Here is a 23,728-nt window from a genome sequence, read left to right as displayed (position 1 = left end):
GTTATAGTGGCAATAAACAACAAAACAAAAAACAGTGATATTTACACAGGGCCTTGGTGCTTGTCTTTGTCCCTTGGGATCCCTGGAATTAGAATGTGTAAATGGTGGTGAGACGCTGCCTGTGTTGGATCTGAGCCTCACCCCTCTAGCAGTCCGTTTCCGTTTCATCACTTGTAGAAACAGGAAGTGGCAATTGCATTTAGTCCTTGGTGTGCTTGTGAGGATTCATTGAGATACTCTCTATAGTGAGTTTAGCACTGCACTGAGTGTATCTCTCTCTTTTAAAAAAAAGTTATCTATTTATTTGACTGTACCAGGTCTTAGTCAAGGCATGCAAACTCTTAGATGCAGCACATCAGATCCAGTTCCCCAACCAGAGACTGAACCCAGGCTCCCTGCATCGGGAGGGCAGAGTCTTAGCCACTGGACCACCGGAGTCCTCCCTGGATGTATCCTAAGTGCGTAGAATTAGACACCGCTATTGTATGTGTCGGCAATTAGAAGCCACAGAAAAACATCTTCATGTTCTTTATCCTGCTCTTTAACACATTATATTCTGATGCCCAGAGTAGGAAACCATCAAAGAGAAAACTGGAAACATTAGGCAGTACATACAGAGTCTTTTTTTTTTTTTTAACTTTTTGTTTTGTATTGGAGCGTTGCCAGTTAACAATGCTGTGATAGTTTCAGGTGGACAGTGAAGAGACTCAGCCACGCATATACAAGTACCCATTCTCCCCCTAACCGCCACCCATCCAGGCTGCCACACAGCCTTGAGCAGAGTTCCCTGTGCTCCACAGGAGGTCCCTGTTGGTCATCCATTTTAAATATAGCCGTGTGTACATACAGATTCGTAAGTTCTTCTGGAAAGTAGCTAGGCGTTATTGTGCTCTCTGGAGCTTGAGAGGATAATGTTTTCGAGAGACGTTTATAAAGCTGAAGGACTGCCGACGTAAAGTAAAATAAAGGAAGGTGTTTGGGGGGGCCACACCAGTTGTAGGGCCCACAGATACCCCATGAATAAGCTCAGTGCCTCTGGCCTGCTTCTGACTGGGTGGAGACGTTGGCTGTTGCTAAGCCTACCCGGGCTGGATGATCCAAGATTCACTGTCGATGTCTGAATGGTTGTCATGTACTGAGACACGTTCTGATTCTATAGGCCTGTAATTTTGGAATTCCCTAGTCCCATGATTTCCGTGGTCTGTGATTTTCTTGCCTCCAGCACGGCCCTAGGCTCTGGGACTGCAAGTCTGCTGCTGTGATATAATGATGCCCTGTCCCTGGGGTAAATAGAGGAGGAACCTGTGGAAAAAAGCTGGAAAAATTTTTTTCCAGGGGAAAAAACTGGAAATCCTTATATCATTTAGCCAATCAGGTAAACTAGTAAAACAGGAAATGTCTCTAGTTCTGCCGTCTTGAACTCCTACGTTAATGCCGCTGCTTTTCCATCCTTCGGTAGAAGTGCTTTGAGCTTTCCTGTAGATACTTGTCACCAAGATTGTGTTTCATCTACAAAAGGCACCACTGATGAATCTTTGTACCTCCACCCGGAGGGCAAAGGATTGGCATTCTATGTAATTGATATGCTTTTCGGAATATGAGGTTCTGCTTAGCTCGAGTTGCCAGCGTTAGGGAAATTTAGGATTTTTTTGGGGGGGCCAATTTTCATCTTGTGAATGTTGATTGTTACGAATGGTCATATTTCCATTTTTGTCGGTCACTAGGAAACTCAGAACTACTTCTATTTATTATACAGCATTTATTTTTCGCTATTATTTTCTTGCCCTGTTTTTCTTTTTGTACCTATTTCTGCATCTCTTTCATGTTTGTTTTATAAAGTTGTATTTCTGTAAATTGTCTCAGATGTGCTTTCAGTATGATGTGGGGGAGAAATAAATTACTGCGCAAGATCTATAGTAAGTTGTCAAAGCACCAGCAGGTGGACAGTAAAGGGACTCGCCCTTTACTCATTCTTTACTTTATAAAGGCTCACGTATACACGTATCCATTGTCCCTCAAACCCCCCTCTCATCCGGGCTGCCACGTAGCATTGAGCAGAGTTCCCTGTGCTCCACGGTAGGTATAGCAGGGACCTGTTGTCCTGGGGTCCAGTTGCCCCGCACATACTTCTGTGATCAGGCCTGTGGGGCACTTCTCTAAAGAAATAGCCTATATACCCTGTTATGTCACCACATGTATGGGCTGGAGTCTTTCGCCAAATGGTTAGGCGTCATACACGGTCCGCAGTGCAGAGGGGACAATGTGACATCACTTGGTGGATGATCTGTGAAGGCAGGTTGAACTTGACATTAAACATGCTTTGTCTCTGGATCACGGGCATCAGAATAATTTCAAGAGCTTGTCCGGGACTTTCCTCCCAGGGGTTTTGAGTCCGTGTGTCCTCTGTGGAATCAGGGAATCTGCATTTTAACAAGCATTCTTGGAGTTGGATACAGGCTGGTTAGCAGATCTGGTGGTAGGAAGTTGAGGGAGTTGAGGTGAGGTATCGAGGATTGAGAGATCGGGGCAAAGTGCTGGGGCGTGCGTGTGGACTCAGATGAGAGGACATTCAGTGACATCGCTAACATATCACTAGTCTGCAGGGTGCAATTTTTCCCCCCAGAAGTGCTCATCTACCTGGGTATAAACACCACGTTGAATCCTTCCCAGGTTGGGATTTTGCCAGACAGGTTTAACTGAAAGACCACCAGATGGAAAAGTTGAAGCTATTGAAAAATAATTAGTGCGATGGATGATAGTATGTGAAGCTGAATGAGGATAAAAGTAAAATTCTACTTAAAAAAAAAAAAAACAACATTCTAAATGGTTCTTAGTCAAGTGGTTCATGGGGCCAGACTCTGAGAAGCACTGTGCCTGGAAGGGTGGGTGGGATTTAAAGAGGCAAGGGCTGGTGTTCCTGAAATGAGAGCGCTCACAGCAGCCAAGGCGTAGATTGTGCTAATGCGTAGGAGTGGGTGACAGGGAGGCTAAAGGGGGATCCCGTGTGTGTTAAGGGGATCCTGCTGTCATTGCCATTTGTAGATTCATCCGCTTAAATGTCAAGAGGTGCCTACTGTGTCCTAGCTGCCTTGCCAGGCACCAAGGATGCTAAGATCTTACAATCACATCCCCCTGCAGCAGGTTGTTCAGAAGGAAGAGGTTGATGTTTCCACACACAGGACTTTGGGAGTGTAGCAGCTTCTGTGATGGAAATGTTTGAAAGTGAAAGTGTTAATCACTCAGTCGTGTCCGACTCTTTGCGACCCCATAGACTATAGCCTGCCAGGCTCCTCTGTCCATGGGATTTCCCACGCAAGCATACTGGGTTGGGTTGCCATGCCCTTCTCCAGGGTATCTTCCTGACCCAGGAATTGAACCTGGTCTCCTGCATTGCAGGTGAATTCCTAACCACCTGAGCCACCTGGGAAGCCCAGGAAATCTGTTTGCTAGACTGATGAGAGCAACACGTGGAAGAAGTTTCTGAATCTGGACGTTGAGCCAATCTTTCCCTCCTTTTCAGTTTCTGAGCTGCACAATGGCCGTAACTTAGCCTGAGAGGCCCCGGAGTGACTTTTACAATAACTTTTATTGTCATTGGCTGGTTTGCTTGTGTTTTACCTGTCCTTCTGCTACTTAATTAAATGAGCTCCATAAATAGAGGGACCTCCACTAGGTATATCTTGAGATCTTTCCAGCTGGTTCTGGAATTTGAAGTTAAAAAAATCAAAGTCTCTTTGATTTTTTAATTTTCTATTCTTTAAAAAAAAAAAACACAAAGTGAACATTCTTTATTTGAAAGAGAGACTTAATAAAGGGTATGATTTTTAATAACTTGGCTACTCTTTCTGTTTATTCTGGTTTCCATGGGCATCAAACACTTTGAGGTTAAACATCAGGTAACCTCCTCACCTGCATGTCTGCCCCAGTTGTGTGACGTTAGAGCTCTGCTTCGATCTACCGTGTGTCTCTTCTTGGGCTGCCTTAGCTGAGATGGGGGAGGGGTCCACTTAAGGATGCGGCCTAAGCTACTCTTCATCGAGAGCCAGAACGGAAATTCTCAACCTCCTTGCTGTTGGCTACAGGCCAGAGCTTCATATGCCGTTGGATTAGTCTGCGCTCAGCCACCTTTCGCTCAGCGCCTTTGATGTCGCTTGAAGGAGGACTTGACCAAGTGCTATTGCCTCCCGCTGATACCTAGGTGAAAGCCAGCACCATAAAAATGAATGTTTCACTGGGAGCTCTCTGCTCTCACTACTACCTGCAGGCCTAGCCAACCACACTGCCAAATTGGTCAGAGAAAGAATTGGCTTGAGAGTTGCAAAGTGTGTTTGGCAGAGGAGTGAAACCTAGCTCCATCAACTAAAATGCACTAGACAGGTCAAATACTTTAATTGGAAACTTCAAAAAAAAAAAGCCCCACAAAAAAACCCCTCTTAATTTGCTATATTATAAAAGCAATTTGGTGGAGAAATGAAAAATAAAGACGAATCTTGGGCTTTTTAGGGTTTCTTTGTCCATGAGCCCACCCACCTGGATTTGTAGAAAACAATACTGACTGTTGTTCTAGAAGATCCAGGGATACTGCAGATATTTCAGAGTCTGTAATTGGGTCGACACATACATTCTCTGCCCAAGAATAAGACTGCAGAAAGATTTGGCAGTCTGGATTATACAGAGACATCATTAAATTACATTTACAGATCTCTGTGGAGCAATCATGGCATGTTAAGAGCTATAATGGCCACAGAATTAGACGTGGCTTCTGTCCAGCGGAGTCACTCCTGTGGGCCGATTACAGGCAAACCGGCCACCAAAAGATACCCAGGGCTCTTTTTCAAGATGCGTGTTTTCTTTAGATTCTCTTAGCTATAATGTAAGATGTTTTTCTTCGTGAGTCAAGTGAGACTGTATTTCAAGGAGTCTCGTGTGGACCTCTGTGCAGCTGATAGCATAGAATGATGCAGCATCAGAGATGTGGTTTAAGGAACCTTTTGAATGGTGCCTCATCCCCTTCACCTCAGTTCTAGGATGGTGGTCACCTAAGAAAGAGCTGCTTGAATCCTTCATGTCCCAGGAAATTCACTACTTCACAAAGCTGCTTCATTTAAAGTTTTGTACTGTGATAGTTGATAGCTTTGTGACCGTGCACGTGTGTGTTCTAAGTTGCTTCAGTTGTGTCCGGCTCCTTGCCACCCCATGGAGCCCGCCAGGCTCCTCTGCCCATGGGATTCTCCAGGCAAGAATACTGGAGTGGGTTGCCATGCCTCCTCCAGGGGATCTTCCCAACCCAGGGATCGAACTTGAGTCTCTTATGTCTTCTGCATTGGCAGGCAGGGTTGTTTTTTTTTTTTTACCACTAGCGCCACCTGGGTCACACTCAGCATAATAATTTTCCACTTCCTTAAAACTTCTTGGTCCTTGCTCATTCTTCTAGAACAGAGGTTGGGAACTTTTTCTTAAAGGGCCAGAGGATAAATATTTTGGGCTTTGCAAGGAAGAGTCTTTGCCCTAACTACTCAACTCGGCAGTAGTGCAGAAGCAGTACTTCAAAAAAATGGGAGTCTCATTAGAGTATATTCCAATTAAATTTTATTTATAAAACTCAATAGCTGGCTCATGAGCTATACTTTGCTGGCTTCTGTTCTTAAGCTGCATAATCCAGGTCCTGAAGATGAATTACTCAAACTTTTAATTTCAGGCTAGTTCCATGACATATATAGGAGCACTTACTCTCCACTGGTTCTGCTGGATGAATTTAAGTCTAGGGACTTCTCCAGCCATCCAATAGATAAAAGACTCCACCTCCAAAGCAGGGAGCATGGGTTCGATCCCTAGTCTGGGATTTAAGATCCTGAGTGGAGGGTCAAGTAAATCGAACTCTTAAAAAAAAAAAAAAAAGAAAAAAGTAATTTGCTTTAAAAAAAAAAATCTGTCTACAGTCATTGAATCAATCTTACGAAAGTCTTTAAGTGCTAATAGAAATGAATTTATAACTGGAATTAAAGTTTTTTTATTTTAAAAAAGGGAGTAATTTTACTTCTATGTAATTTTTCATGACAGGAAGCAATAAATTCAAAAAAGAGCTTTTGCTGTTCCATCCTTGAGCTTTCTGGGTTTGGCAATTTGCAGATAAGGAAGATGCAGGTGAACAGAAACCTTTGTCCCCGATGTGCAGAATATTTATATGGCTCTGCATACAACCATTGTTTCAGCACTGCTGACCATCCTGTAGATGTTGTTGTTTTAGCTGCTAAGTCGTGTCCAACTCTTTTGCAACCTCATGGACTATAGCCCAGCAGGCTCCCCTGTCTCTGGGATTTTCCAGGCAAGAATACTGGAGTGGGTTGCCATTTCCTCTTGCAGGGGATCTTCTCGACCCAGGGATCAAACCTGTGTCTCCTGCACTGACAGATCCTTCACCACTAGCACCACCAGGGAAGCCCTGTCCTGTGGAGGGATGCACAGAAGAACTTGGTGAAGCCTGGCTCACGTGGCCTCCCCCTTCTCTTGCCCTTTGTGCGTTCCTCTCTCCTGAGTAGCCTCTTCTGTAGGACCGCAGCGTGCCCGAATATCACCTGCTGAGCATCATAAACACCTCCACCTTGTTCAAGGGATCAATGAACAAGGTCAGCTAGGAGTCAGGCTCTGTCTTGCTGCCAAGGCAGGTAATATTAAACACAGAACCAGCCTTATTTTTAAGATTTCTCATTATATGTGGTAATAACACTGCTGTTTAAAAAAAGAAAATACTGGTCTGAGTCCAAAGTCATTTTAGGCATTCAGAAAGGCTTTGGCACTTTAACGGTTATTAAAGCCAGTCCTGATCTCAGTCAAGCACCTGCTACTTAATCGATCAAATGGTCACTGGCCAGCCCTGTCTCTTCTGTATTAAGTAACTCTGTCCCCATCACCCATTGACCTTTTCTTGACTTTTTATCCAGAAAGGGGAGAGGACAGAGGACGTGAAAAACAGATTCGGAGGGAGCAATTGTTCCTGGTTAAAATGAGCCTGTCTGGAGGAAAGGGTTCTTGCTCCCTGTCACTGAAAGCATGGTCTGCCTCTGCTAGGGAGCGTGTTAGAAATGCATCATCTCCGGGCTCCACTGCTGGCTCAGTGGTGAAGAATCCACCTGCCAGTGCAGGAGACATGGGTTCGATCCCTGGTCTGGGAAGATCCCATGTGCCATGGAGCGACTCAGCTGAGCACCACAACTTCTGAGCCTGTGCTCTAGAGCCCGGGAGCCTCAACTTGAGAGTAGTCCCCACTCAACACAACTAGAGAAGAGCCTGCACAGCAATGAAGACACCCAGCTCAGCCAAAAAATAAGTAAAATTATATATAAAAAAGAGAACTGCATCATTTTAGGCTTAATCCCATATCTTCTGATTCAGAATCTCCTTTTTATAAGACACCCAGGTGGTTCATAGGCAAATTAAAGTGTGAGAGGCACTGAACTAATTCACAGCCTTCTTCACAGAGCTAGCAGGCAGGGGTATCTTTGTTCCAGAAATGCCCATATATAAGAAGAGCTTGAGTTGTTTTCTTGGGAGATAAGCGGGGAGAGAAGTCAGGCGTCCAATGGCGTTGAGACTATGAAGTCAAATCTACAAAGTCAAATCATTCTGAGCTCCCAAGTGATAAGTCTTCTCATCACTCTGGTGTATGCACCTTTCTGCTTTTTTAAAATAACTGTTAATTGGTGTAGATTTCCCTCTCACCACCAGCTTTTCCTCTTGTGTTTTCATTTGCATTCAGTTCAAAGAATTTCAAAAATTTCCCTTGTGATTTCTTCTCTGCTCTGATTGATTATTTAGAAGTATGTTGTTTAATTTTGAAATGTTTGAGGATTTACTAGTTTAATTCCACTGCACTCTGAACACAGGATGATTGCAGTCCTGTTGAATTTGAGTCTTGTTTTGGAGGCCTGAGCTATCAGCCCTGATAGCTCAGTTGGTAAAGAATCCGCCTGCAATGCAGGAGACTCCCGTTTGATTCCTGGTTCAGGAAGATCTGCTGGAGAAGGGATAGGCTACCCAGTCCAGTATTCTGGCCTAGAGAATTCCATGGACTGTATAGTCCATGGGGTCACAAAGAGTTGGACACGACTGAGTGACTTTCACTTTGGAGCCATATCTTAAATGTTTCTTGTGCAATTAAAAAAGAACATACATTCTGATGTTGAGTGGAGTGTTCAGTAAATAGCAATTAGGATAAGTTGGTTGATAGTGTTGTTCAAATCTTCTGCGTCTTTTAAAAATATAATGTTATTTATTTTGGCTGTTCTGGGTCTTTGCTGCTGTGTGGGCTTTGCTCTAGTTGGAGCACACAGACTTCTTGTGATGGCTTCCCTTGTTGCGGAGCATGGGCTTTAGGGCGCTTGGGCTTCAGTAGCTGTAGCGGTGGGCTCACTAGTTGTGGCACACAGGCTTAGTTGCTCTGCAGCATGTGAGATCTTTCCGGACTACGAATGGAATCCGTGTCTCCTGCATTGGCAAGTGGATTCTTTACCACCGAGCCGCCAGGGAAGTCCGAGTCTCCCGTCTCCTTACTGCCTTTCCATCTACTTCCCTTGATGACTGAATGTTGAATTCTCCAACCATCATTAAGGATTCGCTCTCTTCTCCTTCAGTCCTCGCGTTCTTCTTTCAAGGTTTTGAAGCTTTGTTTTTAGGGGAGTGCATGTCTGGTTTGCTGTGTGTCTTAATGAACTGGACTCTATAGCATTAGAGCTTCCCTGGTGGCTCAGATGGTAAAGAATCTGCCTGCGATGCAGGAGATCTGGATTCAATCCCTGGGTTGGGAATATCCCTTGGAGAAGGAAATGGCAACCCACTCCAGTATTCTTGCCTGGAGAATCCCATGGACAGAGGAGCCTTGCGGGCTACCAGTCTAAGGGGTTACAAAGAGTTGGACACAACTGAGTGACTGGCATCTCATCTATAGCATTATGCTATGTTCCTTTTTATCCCTGGTAATATTCCTGGTTTTGAAGTCACCTTGCATCTGAAATTATTATGGCCACCCCAGCTTTCTTTGGTTAGTGTTTGCAGGGTGTAATTCTCCAACCTTTTGCTTTTCATGTATCTGTATGTAATGTGTCGTCTTTTATATGGCTGCTTTTTTAAGATTTTTAACTGTATCACTGTTTTTCCTCAGTTTTGTTTTATCATGTGCCTTCGTCTTATTTTATGATTCTTCTGGTTGGAGTTTCTTGGATCTGTGAGTTGGTAGTGTTTGTCTTCAAATTTGGCCATTACTTCTTTAAATCACTTTTCGGTCTTCCCCTTTTCTTCCCCTCCTTCTGGGATTAAAATTCCCAAAATGCTAGACAGCTTTATATCATCCCACGGTTCACCAGATCCTGTGTTTATTTTCAGGCTTTTTTTTGTCTCTGTCCTGTCTCATTTGACATAGTTTCTATTGTTATGACTCAACTTCACTAATATTTTCTTCTTCATTATCTAAAATGCTATTAGTCTCATCCAGTGAATTTTTTTTTTTTTTTACTTCTGGAAGTTTCATTTATATATTTTATAGCTTCATTTGTTTCCTCTGCATACTATTTTCCTTTCCATTCTTGAGCATATTTTTAAGATTTATAATTGCTAGTCAAGGTCCTTGTCTGCTCTTATCTCTTATTTGAGTCAGTTTGTTTTCACTTTTACTTTTGGTTATATGATATAGTTTCCTGTTTCTTTGCATGCCCATTCATTTTTGCGTTGGTGTTGTGTGCTGCTGGATTTTGTTATAGTCCTTTAAGGAAAGTTAAATTTTATTTTGGTGTGCAGTTAAGTAACTTGCAGATCTATTTTAGGATCTATTTGAAGTTTGCTTTTTGTTATAGTGGACACAAATCAGCCTTTATTTAGGAATAATTTATCTCCCTAATAAAGCACATTCTTTTTGAAGATTGTACCCAAGGCTCAACATATTATGATGTCTCTGGACTCTGGTTCTTGGGGACACAAACTCTTCCCAGCCTTGCGTGACCTCTGGTAGTTTTTTTTTTTTTTTGGTTATAGTTCTTTCCGTGTCTTGGAGGTTTTACAGATTCATAAGAAGTTCAGAATTCAGCTACAGGCTAGAGACGATCCCTTTGCATGTCTTTGGAGCTTGCTCTCTCTGTGTAGCTCCCTCTTTTCTGGTACTCAGCCCTGCAATTTAGCTATGTTGGTCTCCCCAAACTCCAGTCTGTCTCCTGAACTCAGTGAGATTATTAGGCTCTATATGGCCCCCCAGAACTGAAATTCTCTCTAGGCAGTGATCTAGGGCAATCATCAGGCTCACATTATTTGTTTCATAACTTTTATTCCTTCAATTCAGTCGCTCAGTTTTGTCTGACTCTTTGCGACCCCATGAACCACAGCACGCCAGGCCTCCCTGTCCATCACCAACTCCCAGAGTTTACCCAAACCCATGTCCATTGAGTCGGTGATGCCATCCAATCATCTCATCCTCTGTCGTCCCCTTCTCCTCCCGCCTTCAATCCTTCCCAGCAACAGGGTCTTTTCAAATGAGTCAGCTCTTCGCATGAGGTGGCCAAGGTACTGGAGTTTCAGCTTCAGCATCAGTCCTTCCAATGAACACCCAGGACTGATCTCCTTTAGGATGGACTGGTTGGGTCTCCTTGCAGTCCGAGGGACTCTCAAGAATCTTCTCCAACACCACAGTTCAAAAGCATCAATTCTTCGGCGCTCAGCTTTCTTCACATGTTTGAGAATCCTGCCTCAAATTATCTTCACCATTTCTCTAGAAGGGGCTTCTGTATATCAAAGCTCTGCAGAGGAGTAACAGAATCATAGCAAACTAGTCTTTTTGGTTAGAGAAGAATGCTCACACATGGGTATGTGTGTGTACACTCAGTCGTATCTGACTCTTTGCAACCCCATGGACTGGAGCCCAGCAGGCTCCTCTGTCCATGGGATTTTGTAGGCAAGAATACTGGAGTAGGTTGCCATTTCCTCCTCCGGGGGATCTTCCTGACCCAGGTCGAACCCGGGTCTCTTGCATCTCCTGCATTGGTAGGTGGATTCTTTATCACTAGCGCCACCTGGGAAACCCCACATGTATGGGGATATTTAATGTTTTTCACAAGAATTCCACACACTGCCTTTCAGAGTAGTAGCTTCTTTCTGGAAAGATGGTAATCTGTGCAGATTCCAGCATCTCTGAGTTCATGTTGACGATGTGAATGCAAGTTGAGTAGCCCATACCCTTAGATAAGTGATATCCTTCCTCTGCCCAGGTAGGAAGCTGAGTAAAGGAACAAAGATTCTCACTCAAGGCTAGGAATGACTGGCAGAATCAGGAATCGATTTAGAGAATTCTAGCTGAACACACACCCTTGGGCATTTTTGAAGGACCGAGAAATTCATCTGGGCTTCTATCAGGTCCTTGTAGGACTTCACCAGGTTTGTGTTTGGGAAAACGGCCATGCCGACAGCTCTGGTTTGCAACCAAGCCTATTTAAACCAGGAGCAACAAACGCCCTCTCTTCCTTACAGTGCTCCGTGGTCTCTGCACGTTAATTCTGACTTCTTTTGAACAGCTGTGGTGATAGTTGCTGGAAGGAGAGGCTTGGGATGCCTTAGAGGGACTGCTCACAGGAGGCCTGTTGCCAAACCTGACACATGAGGAAAGGGGCGCCTTTGGGTCAGGCTGTGCTTAGCAATTTTGGTGTCCAGTGCCTTTGTCGACCCAACCGCAAGCCCCCTCAGCCTCTCCACCCGCCCCCACGGGCCAGCATGTACCACGGGGGTGGAGCGCAAGGTCCCTCCTCTGTTGGCTCACCTTGCCCACAGAGGCATGTCTGGTTTGAGGAGAGGCCGCGGGCAGTGGTGGAGCCGAGGTGTCTCATGTCAGACCTGCGCTGTTTCTTCATCTGTGTTTCCGACCAGACCGAGAGCCCCTGAGAGCGGGGTTGTCTTATTCCTGTGTGTCTTTGAGTACAGAGCTGGCACATCAGCTGTGGAATTACCTTCCAAACGGTGACTTGGTACAAGGACGGCTCTCCTTTTTCAGAGTGTCGTTCTCACTGCCAGCCTGGGGATTCGTTCAGTGATTCAGGAGATGCTGTGAGATGTTAAGTCCCTCCCGACCACGTAAATATTCTCAACACTGGTAGTATCTTCCATCTTAGCAGCAACCTGTGCTCCTAGGAAGATCATACATCGTTCCTGAACAATTCCATCAGCTGTGAATTTTGCCAGATGGTTCTTTGTGCAGCTCAAGGTGACCTGTTAGAGCATGGGTGAAAAAAATGCAAGTTGTGTGCTGTAGGCAGTTGGCGTTCAGTGTTGTCCAAGGTCCTCCATCACACTCTACATGCTGATGTCCAGAATACTGTGTTTCTATCTTGGTTTGCCACTAACTAGCCGGTAACCTTGCAGCCACTTAACCCTTCTAGATCTCAGTTGCCTGCTCAGTAAAACCCACGCTCTTTTAAGGCTCTTGGCTCTACCTTGGTTTGAATTTTAACTAAGGGACACATTTTATGGAATTAAGTATCTCAGATATTTTTCTTGAACTTTTCATTTTGTACTGGGGTATAGCCGATTAACAGTGTTGTGACAGTTTCAGGTGAACAGGGAAGGGATTCAGCCATACAAATACAAGTGTCCATTCTTCCCCACGCCCCCCTCCCATCCCGGCTGCCACATAAGCCTGAGCAGGGTTCCCTGTGCTGCCCAGCAGGTCCTTGCTGGTGACCCACTTTAAATAGAGCAGCGTGTGGATGTCCATCCCAAAGGCCCTAACTGAAGGACCTCAGATTTTAAAAGCTCACATGGAGTGAAAGAACAAAGAAGTAAAATTTCAGCACCTGCTGATTCCATTCTTATTTTTAAGAAACCAGACTTTTACTTTTTTTTTTGAGCTGGTGTTACGAATAACAGTAAAGTTGAAACAGAAAATGCAGAATTATAATCTCTTTGGCCATTTTCTTGAGTCTGCGTGTGGATGAAAGGGAGGGGATCAGTGGTGGAGGGGACACCTGCCTGCCACCTGGCCTGACTGTTGGGTGACCCCGGGCAAGTCTCGTAACTCTTGGACTGTCGCATTTTAACATGTGAACAACAGAGGCCTGGGGAGTAAAACATAAAAATCAAAGTGAAAGTTCTGAATGGATCAAAACATTCTGTACGAAATGAGCGTTGTGTTATGAGACCTCCCAAGTGAGTTTCTTTGCCTAGTGCTATAATCAGTGGGTGGAAGGTCTCCAGTTAATCTTGTAAAATAATGTAAGCCCATACATGTGTTTTCCCCTCCTGATCAACGATGTATAGTCTTGGCACCCTTGGTGTGGTTGGCTTGGCCTCCCCCCCTTGTGTTGAGTGGTAAAGTTTCACTGTGAAATGATATCCTCCTCAAGGTGCAGACTTTCTCCTCCTGTATTCTGCTTTTCTTGGTAACATTTCTCCAGGACCATCTCTGGACTGCTTACACGCACAGCTGTTCGATGAGACTACGTTGGAGCTTATGAGTCAGATCGCTGTTCCCAAAATGTTTGTGAAATCACTTCTGAAGTCATAGATTTGCATCACGAGCAACCTGTTTGACAATCCAAACATTATGCCCTTCAGCACTTGGCTGGTCATTATTGCAAGTTTTCCAGCAGAGCGTTCCAACATCATATAATTGGGTCGGAGACAGAAGGAGCACGGTGTATTATTTTAACATAGGCTTCCAAGTGCATTTCTCTTGGGGAGATGGAGGAGGACATAGGATATTCTGGAATGGACTCAGTGTGATCAGTTAATAGCACAGAAAATCCCAGGCCTGCCGAGGGGTAACTGAGCCCAGCGGCCATGGTGTGTGTTTAGCGGAGGGGACAGGAGTGGATGGGTTGGGATGGTGCCCGAGACCTAGACGCAGCTGCCGAAGCGGGCTTTGTCTCTTAACCCTGACCACTTGACTCTCCCTTACATGCTCTTAGTCAACCTTCTAGGCGCATCTCAAACTGTAGCTCCTTCCCTAAGCCTTGACTGGCCTCTTTGGGGGAAGATGCCAGCTTCCTTTCCTTGGAGTCTTCATAGCATTTGGTTGGCACTTTCTGATGACTGGATTGTCATTTATTCATTTTTTCCCGCCCCTGCTGGTCCGTCCATCACCTCTTTGAGGATATGGGCAGAGTCTTACCTTGCATTTGGTGTCAGGAAGACGTGATGTCTTCATTAAGATGGAGGGAGCCACCTGGTCAGGGGAAGATGTGTTACTTTTTTTTAGTTAAAAAAGTAACACTTTTTAGTTTTGGCTGCACTGGCTCCCAGTTGTGGCGAGGGGGCTTCTCTTGTTGTGGAACATGGGCTCTAGGTGAGTGGGCTTAGCTAATCCAAGGCATATGGGATCTTCCCAGACCGGGAATTGAACCCGTGTCCCCTGTATTGGCAGGTGGACTCTTCACCACTGGACCAGCAGGTAAGTCCTGTGTGTTACTTTTCAAAGAACATGTCTGGGCCATGCCAGTGACCCCGGGGTCGCCATCTGATTCAGACCTGAAGGTTTGCTTTAAAAATGAGGCATTTTTCCCTCAAATAGCCAAAGTAATCTTGAGAAAGAAGAATGGAACTGGAGGAATCAACCTGCCTGACTTCAGGCTCTACTACAAAGTCACAGTCATCAAGACAGTATGGTACTGGCACAAAGATAGAAATATAGATCAATGGAACAAAATAGAAAGCCCAGAGATAAATCCACACACCTATGGACACCTTATCTTCGACAAAGGAGGCAAGAATATACAATGGAGAAAAGACAATCTCTTTAACAAGTGGTGCTGGGAAAACTGGTCAACCACTTGTAAAAGAATGAAACTAGAACACTTTCTAATACCATACACAAAAATAAACTCAGAATGGATTAAAGATCTAAACGTAAGACCAGAAACTATAAAACTCCTAGAGGAAAACATAGGCAAAACACTCTCCAACATAAATCACAGCAGGATCCTCCATGACCCACCTCCCAGAATATTGGAAATAAAAGCAAAATAAACAAATGGGACCTAATTAAAATTAAAAGCTTTTGCACAACAAAGGAAACTATAAGCAAGGTGAAAAGACAGCCTTCAGAATGGGAGAAAATAATAGCAAACGAAGCAACAGACAAACAATTAATCTCAAGAATATACAAGCAACTCCTGCAGCTGAATTCCAGAAAAATAAATGACCCAATCAAAAAATGGGCCAAAGAACTAAACAGACATTTCTCCAAAGAAGAAATACAGATGGCTAACAAACACATGAAAAGATGCTCAACATCACTCATTATTAGAGAAATGCAAATCAAAACCACAATGAGGTACCATTTCACACCAGTCAGAATGGCTGCTATACAAAAGTCTACAAGCAATAAATGCTGGAGAGGGTGTGGAGAAAAGGGAACCCTCTTACACTGTTGGTGGGAATGCAAACTAGTACAGCCACTATGGAGAACAGTGTGGAGATTCCTTAAAAAACTGGGAATAAAACTGCCATACAACTCAGCAATCCCACTGCTGGGCATACACACTGAGGAAACCAGAATTAAACACGTGTACCCCAATGTTCATCGCAGCACTGTTTATAATAGCCAGGACATGGAAGCAACCTAGATGTCCATCAACAGACGAATGGATAAGGAAGCTGTGGTACATATACACAATGGAATATTACTCAGCCATTAAAAAGAATAGATTTGAATCAGTTCTATTGAGATGGATGAAACTGGGGCCCATTATACAGAGTGAAGTAAGCCAGAAAGAAAAACACCAATACAGTATACTAATGCATATATATGGAATTTGAAAGATGGTAAAGATAACCCTATATGCGAGACAGAATAAGAGACACAGATGCAGTCCATAAGACTCTGAGGGAGAAGGTGAGGGTGGGACGTTCTGAGAGAATAGCATTGAAACATGTATATTATCATATGTGAAACAGAACACCATTCCAGGTTCGATGCATGAGAAAAATGCTCAGGGGCTGGGGCAATGGGATGACCCAGAGGGATGGGGTGATGTGGGAGGGGGGTTCAGGATGGGGAACACGTATAAACCCATGGCTAATTCATGTCAATGTATGGCAAAAACCACTACAATATTATAAAGTAATTAGCCCCCAACTAAAATAAATAAATTTATTAAAAAAAATAAAAGTGAGGCATTTTTCACTGTGTTACTGGGTGCCTTCTGTTGGTAAGAGTTGACTTGGATTCACACCCTTGGGCAGTAGTCCTTGATTTCATGGAGTTTACAGCCTATCAGGGGAGAGAAGAAATATAAAATGAAGAGATATGCCATAAAAGGGCTTCCCTGGTGGCTCAGACAGTAAAGAATCCGCCTGTAATGCAAGAGACCTGGGTTCGATCCCTGGATTGGGAAGACTGCCTGGAGAAAGGAATGGCAACCCACTCCAGGATCCTTGCCTGGAGAATCCCATAGACAGAGAAGCCTGGCGGGCTACAGTCCTTGGGGTCGCAAAGAGTCGGACACGACTGAGCAACTCACACTTTCACTTTCATGATGTATTCTAAGAGCTGGCCAAGTGAAATGCTCAATGCATACTACCAGATATGCCAATTTAGTCCATGGCATACACAATAGTCTTTCTGGCTCTACAGGTTATAGTGTTTATAGCAATAGTTATATTCTGCTCTGTGATAGAGACACAGCTCAGTGTGCATGTGTGAGTGTGTGTCCACACATTTAGTGTTTTTCCAGTGACCGTGGCATCCTATCAGAGCACTGGTTGTACGTGAATACTCGCATTGTCCCCCGGGGCCAGCAGTGGCAAGTTGACAAAGAAAACCTCCAAGCTTGGCTTGATATTGAAGGTGCAAGGTGACGCCAGAGTGCAGCCTGCTGACGTCCACTTTGCCTTCGCGGTGTCCTGGGAGCCTGGGGGTGGTGGGGGAGGGAGGTCTTGGAACACTTGGGACCCAGCCCCCGAAACATGACTGTGTATGTGTCCCTGCTTCCCCCCTGCCCTCTGGACTCCTTGTGTGTTTGCAGCCCCTGCACTCTGCTCTGCAGATACTCCTGTGGATTCTGTAATTCTTGGATAACTAGGTGAGCCTTTAGAAATGCCTGTTTCAAACAACAGAGCATGCATCCTAGGAGCGAATTTAGAATTTAGGAACAGCTCACCAGTGAGTTCAGTCTCGACTCTCTGCAGCTAACTCTGCAGGAGGAATCATTCAAAAGACATTGTGGAGAAATGAAAATATAAGACACCCCTTTACTTTGAAACAAGAGGATCAGAAGGATTCATAAAAAACAAAAAGGAATGATAAAGTTTGGTGTTTTTATGGAGAATAATGATCCTCTTACAGATGATTTTATTTTAAAGTTGGGAGGGGCACTCTTAGGGGAATTTTTTAAAACAACGAACCACCAGAAGCAGTCTTTTTCTGAACGGAAAAAGTTTCAAGAAAGCATCTGCCTTTTCTTTTATGTCAGAGACTTTTATTCACATCTTTTTAAAACTGCTGAGAAAGGAGGCTGGTGTGTTTCATGCAAAGATCTCCTTGCTGCGGGCGACAGCTGGCCAGATGTGGAGTGTGGGTTGTGGCCTTGGCTTCCTCGTGCCTGAGTGGGACCGTGAGGGGCTCGCAGAGCCGGCCCTTCCCTTGTGTCCGAGAAGCAAGGACCGTCCCTCCGCTGTTAGGAAATGGCAGGTTCAGATGGACGCCCAGCTGTGACCTGTTGGCCCCGCTTAAAGGGAAAATCGATGTCTGACTATATAGCAAATGGCTCAAGGTTCTCCTCCATGGCCACATCCTATCCGCCCACCCTCTTGGCTTCCTCCGATAGCAGATTCTAACTGGGGGAGAAGGTCAGAGTGTTGTCTGGAGAGGGAGACGCTGAAAGGAAAACTCCACAGGACCAAGCGTGTGTGTCCTGTGCTCCTTTCTTGTCCCGTAAACAAACACAGCTGTTGAGTGAAGATCAGTCCTCAGAAACGGTATAAAAACAGCAGTGCCCTGCCAGGGGGACCCCAGTGGGGGAAAGGGAGTACGTGTCCTGGTATCTGCCGGGCGCTCTGGGAGAAGCAGGGTGGATGGAGAGGCAAGCCTAGGTTTTCAGCTCAGGCTGAAAAGTGTTTAGAATGATGAGTGTGGAAGGCCTTAGGGGGAAACAAGTCTGAAATTTCATCTGCTTTCCTCAGATGAATCCTCTGACTATAAAAGCAGTCAAAGTGTTAGTCGCTTTACAGCCTGAACCACCTGGGAAGCCATACAAGCAGGGGACTGTCCTTCTCTGGAGGGGATGGAAGAGGACATTTATCCCTCTCTGCTTATTTTAAAATTATCTGCAGCTTTGAGAAAAAGACATTAGGAATTCTTGAGCCCAGCAGCCTGTATTTATAGCTATTCCCACTAAAATGAGAGGCTTCCTGGGTAGCTTAAAAGGGAAAGAATCTGCCTGCAATGCGGGAGACCTGGGTTTGACCCCTGGGTCAGGAACATCCCCTGGAGAAGGACATGGCAGCCCACTCCAGTATTCTTGCTTGGAGAATCCTTATGGACAGAGGAGCCTGGTGGGCTATGGTCCTTGTGGTCGCAAAGAGTAGGACATGACTGAGCTACTAATACACACACACTCAGGTGAAGTCTCAGACCACACTCCTGTCTTTTTCCCCCTTGACTGTACAGACGTAGGCTTGCTGTCTGGAATGCTCGCAGAGCGCATGTGAAGAAGCCCGCTAGTGGTCTGTTGCAGTGACGTTCCGTGGGGTCAGGATTCTGTGGTCCAGTCGCCGCCACATTCTTGTCGCTGGACCTGCAGGGTCGCCGGCAGTAAGGAGGCCCGAGGGAGACCAGGGGAGAGAAGCCAAGAGGGGTTTATTTTGTGCCTGGAGACCTTGTCACCTTGGCTGTTAATGGCTTGAGGGTCTATACCTGCCTTCGCTGAACAGACTGTATTAAACACTTGCTGTTAGCTGGGAATTCGTCTGACTTCAGGTCCTCTCTCCATGTTGGGAGACTGGCCGTATGTTTGGATTTCTCCTCCTCCTCTCTCTGCTTGCAGCATCACTCTGAGTGTCACTGTGTCCTTGGCCCCTTTAAGGAAGGATCATAGGTTGAACTTTTAAAATGTTTGACTTGAATAACTCATGTTCCCTCCAGAGTGCAAATCCAGTCTTATTCCTTAGCTGTTCCTTGGAGTTGTTAAGGCTGATCACCTGGTGTTTCGTGGGTGGTTTTGCAGAGACCGACATGGGGCAGGCCCTGCATGGTCAGCTGGACACTCAGAAGGGACACGCTGCCTGTTCCAAGGATTGGGGGGGGAGCGGTGACTGTCCCCTGGGGCTCCATCTGCTCGATGAAGGTTTGGTCAGTCACACACGGTGTCCTGTTTCACTGGAGTGCATTGCATTCCCTTTCATTATAAAACTGTGTTCTAACTAACGGTGACTTAAAATGTTCCAGAAGTGGACTGGTCTTGAGAGTTTAAAGCCTCGAATTTTTGGAGAATTGGTTTTCTGAATCTCTCTCTCCTGATTGGTTAAGTTGGTTGGTTGGCACAAGGATGCCCGAGGTTGTAGATTTATTTCTCAAAGAGGCGAGGCTACTTTCCCAGAGAGAGGGAAGCCCCAGTTCTTTTCAACATACTATTTTACCTGCTTCTCAGAATTTTAAGAAGGATGAGAGCAGTTACATCCGCTCTCACTGTTATAGGTTAAGAGAAGAATCCCTCTTCCCCGCCCTTCCAAGAAGCAGACTGCTGGGGGGGTCAATCCTTGCTTGGTTCAGTTGGTTCAGGTGGGTTAGCTCTGTTCTGTGTCGCACCTAACGTTAGCAAGAATAGGTAAGCGCATCAGAAGCATATGACAACCGAAGCTCAGTCCTCACCTTGTCAGCATCAGCACCATCCAGGGCGAGAGACCCAGTGAGTGTTCTCGAGTTAACTCGCCTCCCCTTTCAGCATCCACTGGTGGAGGCAAGGTGCTTCCTGTTGCGGCCGTAACAAACTACCCCAAGACTGTTGTTCAGTCGCTAAGTTGTGTCCGACTCTTTGTCACCCCACGGACTGCAGCACACCAGGCTTCCCTGTCCTTCACTACGTCCCAGAGTTTCCTCAAACCCATATTCGTTGAGTCAGTGATGCCATCCAACCACCTCATCCTCTGTCGCCCCCTTCTCCTGCCCTCAATCTTTCCTGGCATCAGGGTCTTTTCCAATGAATCAGCTCTTCACATCAGGTGGCCAGAGTACAGCTTCAGCTTCAGCATCAATCCTTCCAATGAATATTCTGGGTTGATTTCATTTAGGATTGACTGGTCTCATCTCCTTGCTGCCTAAGGGACTCTGAAGAGTCTTCTCCAGCACCACTCAATTCTTTGGTGTTCAGCCTTCTTTATGGTCCAACTCGCATACCCGTACATGTTGGCAAAGGGATGTCTCTGATTTTTAATACACTGCCTAGGTGTGTCATAGCCATTTTTTCCCCAAGGGGCAAGTGTTGTTTAATTTCATGGCTGCAGTCACCATCCACAGTGATTTTGGAGTCCAGGAAAATAAAATCTGCCACTGTTTCCACTTTTTCCACTTCTATTTGCCATGAAGTGACGGGACTGGATGCCATGACCTTAGTTTTTTGAATGTTTCCAGCTTTTTCATTCTCCTTTTTCACCCTCATTAAGAGGCTCTTTAGTTCCTCTTCTCTTTCTACCATTAGTGACTTTAAGCAGCATGAGCTCTGCTCCTACACTCGTGTAGACCAGAGGTCTGATGTCGGTCTTACTGGGTTAACTCTAGGTGTTAACCAGGCTGTGTTTCTTCAGGAGGCTCTAGGGGAAACATTGCCTTGCCTTTTCCAACTTATAGAGGCCACCTGCTTTCCTTGGCTTCTGGCCTCTTCCTCCATCCTTGGGTCCCTCTGTCTTTCACCCTCTTCATCACCTCTCCTGCTTCCCACGGTGTAACCCTACATGGTTATGTTGGGCCCAGCTGATAACCTGGGATTATCTCCACATCTCAAAATGTATGACTTAATTGCACCTGCAAAATCCCTTTGGCCATACAAAGTAACATCTTCCCTGGTTCTAGGGATTAGAACATGGCCTTCTGTGGGGGTCACTACCCTGTTTGCTACAGTAAGTTTGATGCCTTGTGATGGCTGACCATGTTTAAGTGGGAGTTTCTTTCTGCATTTAGTATGTGCTCCCAGGTGGTCTTTGAGATTTTGTAGAGTTTTGAGGATTGTATCTTTTAAAAAATTTTTATTTTTAATTGGAGAATAATTGCTTTACAATATTGTGATGGTTTCTGCCATTCATCACCATGAATCAGCCACAGGCATACATATGTCCCCACCCTCTTGAACCTCCCTCCCACCTCCCACCCCATCCCACCCTACTGGGTTGTCACAGAACACTGATTTGGAGGATTGTATCTTACCTGCAGATGTTCTGTGGGGTTTTGTAGTCTATTTCTGATGAAGAGTTTGCTAAAATGGATTTTTAGAAATAATTGGCAAGTATGTAACGGCAGACTATTGTGCTTAAATGTAGGCTTGCTCTTTTTAATATTGTACACAATTAAATAAAATTGGTAGATACATTTGAAGGCATGTCCATTATGTGGGACCCTTTGCTGGGTGACATGGGTGAAGATATTTTAGATTTCATCCCTGTCTTATCTGAGTCCCACCTGGAGAGTCGGATTTAATAGGTTGGGGGCAGGTGGTACTCTTGAAACTCAAGTTCTCAGCTGTTCTTCTCCCAAATACAAAGCTGCAATTTTTCATGTTTTGATATCTTAGGTGAAAATGTGATACTGTTAGTGTCTTCAAGCCAGGGATAATTTTTACTTGGGTACCAGCTGGCAAATCTTTTGTAACTGACAGTTATCGTTATTTTAATCTCTTGACCTCCTAATTCCAACATCCCTGTCCTACTGGAGTCTGGTGCTGAGGCTTGCTCTCTCTCCTCAAAATGTTTTGGTTTGTTTCTTGCCTTTTAGTATGCCTTGTAATTTTTTTGTTGACAGATGTGGTGTGTTAGGTCAAAGGAACTGAGGGAATTAAGAAGCCCTGAGGAATGTGGTGGTGAGGTGGAGGGGAGGAGAGGGAAGGTGTTCTCCAGTCCTGGGTTACATCTCAGTCTTCCAGTGAACCTGTGCTCCAGGCCATGAACTTCAACAGGCTTCTCAATTTTTCCCCCTTGTGGTGGGACAGGGTGGCTTGAGGGAGCGGGAGTCAGGTATTTCGGATATTTTCTTGCTCCCAGGTTGGTTGAACTCTAGTGAAATAATTTCCCATGATCTTAGGGCTCTTTAGGAACAGAGTGGCCTGGTGGATTTCAAAATGACCACTTTCTCCCTCTTCTGTGGAATCCCGAGGGGACTTTTCTCTGCTCTTCACTGTGAGAACCTGGTTGAGTTCCTGAAGAAGGTGAACCTCCTGAAAGCCTGGAGTTCCCCTGGAGTTTTAATTCTCAGAATTGTCTGCAGTGACCACCCCCCCCCCACCACCACCGCCCCCCCCGCAATTGCATCTATTCAAGTTCAGGATTTCCTACCCCAGGGCTGGTTCCCACAGCGATTTCTGCTCATGAGTCTCCGTTCCTGTCAATTGCAATCCTCTTGTCTTTGTCCATCTCCCCAAGGTCAGGGGCAGTGTCTTGCCCATGACCTCTGATGCGTTCAAGAAGAGTTGTTGATTTTCAGTTTGTTTGGCTTTGCTATTTGTTCTTAGAATGGACTGGTGACTCCCAAACCCTTCCATGCCAAGCCAGAAGTGGAAGGGACTAGTTTTCACTTGCACGGGCGCCCTGCCTCCGTCCGCCCTGGATCCTGGGGCTCTGCCCGCGGCACCCCTGCTTCTGCAGGCTGCCTGTCTCCTGGTTCTGAGCCTCGGTCTCTGGCCCCGTGGTGGCCTCACCTCAACTGCCTCGCCACGTGTGCTCATCGTCCCCAGTTTTTCTCCTGTTCCGGCCGATTCTTACCGCCCCCCGGGAAAGTGGCCACCCCAGGCAGGCTGGTATCACCTCCTCACACCTGCCCGCCCTGCCAGGGGCCCGAGGGTCTCCTCTTCCTTGTTTCAGATACTCTCGAGGACTGGCTGCTTCTCCCGGTCTCATTATTCTGCGAGCTGAAGAAGAGTTTCTCTGTCCTTTGAGACACTTGGCCATGACGCTTGACTTGTGCCTTCCTTGTACTCAACACGCTTCATTGTGGCCAGTCAGGTTTTTTCTGGTTATTTTGTGTCCTTTTCTGCCACACTGTAAACTGCAAACACCAGGGGTCTCGGGATCAGGTCTTAATCACTGCTGTCACCGCTCAGCACCTGCAAGGTTGGCGGTGAGGAAATCTGATAGGAGCTTTACTCCGCTAACTAGACACACCATTTAAAGGGATCACAGATTCCCCCAAACCTGGCGTACTCAGTACGTACATGATAGCGCAGCAGTGCAGGTTGGATGAACAAAGGCAAACACGGTACTCGACGTCCCGGTGGTTCCTGAATTAGAACAGAGATGGACTGCGGGCGAGAGGAGCCGAGCTGCATGTTGGAAAGGATGAGGCTGAGCTGCGCTCTCAGCTCTTCGTAACCCAGACTTGCCAAAAGGACGAGCAGCCTGGGAACCACCTAAGGCAGCGGTTTGGTTTGTTAGGTTTGAGAATCACCTGAAGTGCTTTCAAAATCCTGATGTCCAGTTTGCAGCCCACCCTAAATCTATTGCAGTGTCTGGGGTGGGTGCTGGGCATCTCACTCTTTTTTTTTTTTTAATTTATTTATTTTAG

At 45.6% G+C, this 23,728-nt stretch overlaps 1 protein-coding gene and 1 long non-coding RNA gene across 6 annotated transcripts in view; both read left to right on the top strand.

Annotated features, from left to right (window-relative positions):
- Nucleotides 1-23,728, top strand: part of BMP6 (bone morphogenetic protein 6) — a 162,164-nt gene that overhangs the window by 18,734 nt on the left and 119,702 nt on the right. The window lies entirely within an intron of this gene.
- LOC145516604 (uncharacterized) lies at nucleotides 1,158-3,825 on the top strand. The gene is made up of 2 exons (XR_014061536.1): nucleotides 1,158-1,375; nucleotides 3,397-3,825. It is a non-coding gene; the product is annotated as an uncharacterized LOC145516604 (long non-coding RNA).

Source organism: Giraffa tippelskirchi, chromosome 8 (assembly GCF_054371585.1).
Source record: "Giraffa tippelskirchi isolate mGirTip1 chromosome 8, T2T-mGirTip1v1.2.pri, whole genome shotgun sequence".
NCBI lineage: Eukaryota > Metazoa > Chordata > Mammalia > Artiodactyla > Giraffidae > Giraffa > Giraffa tippelskirchi.
The sequence above is the reverse complement of the archived record's forward strand: the minus strand, read 5'-3'. Positions and strand labels throughout refer to the sequence as shown.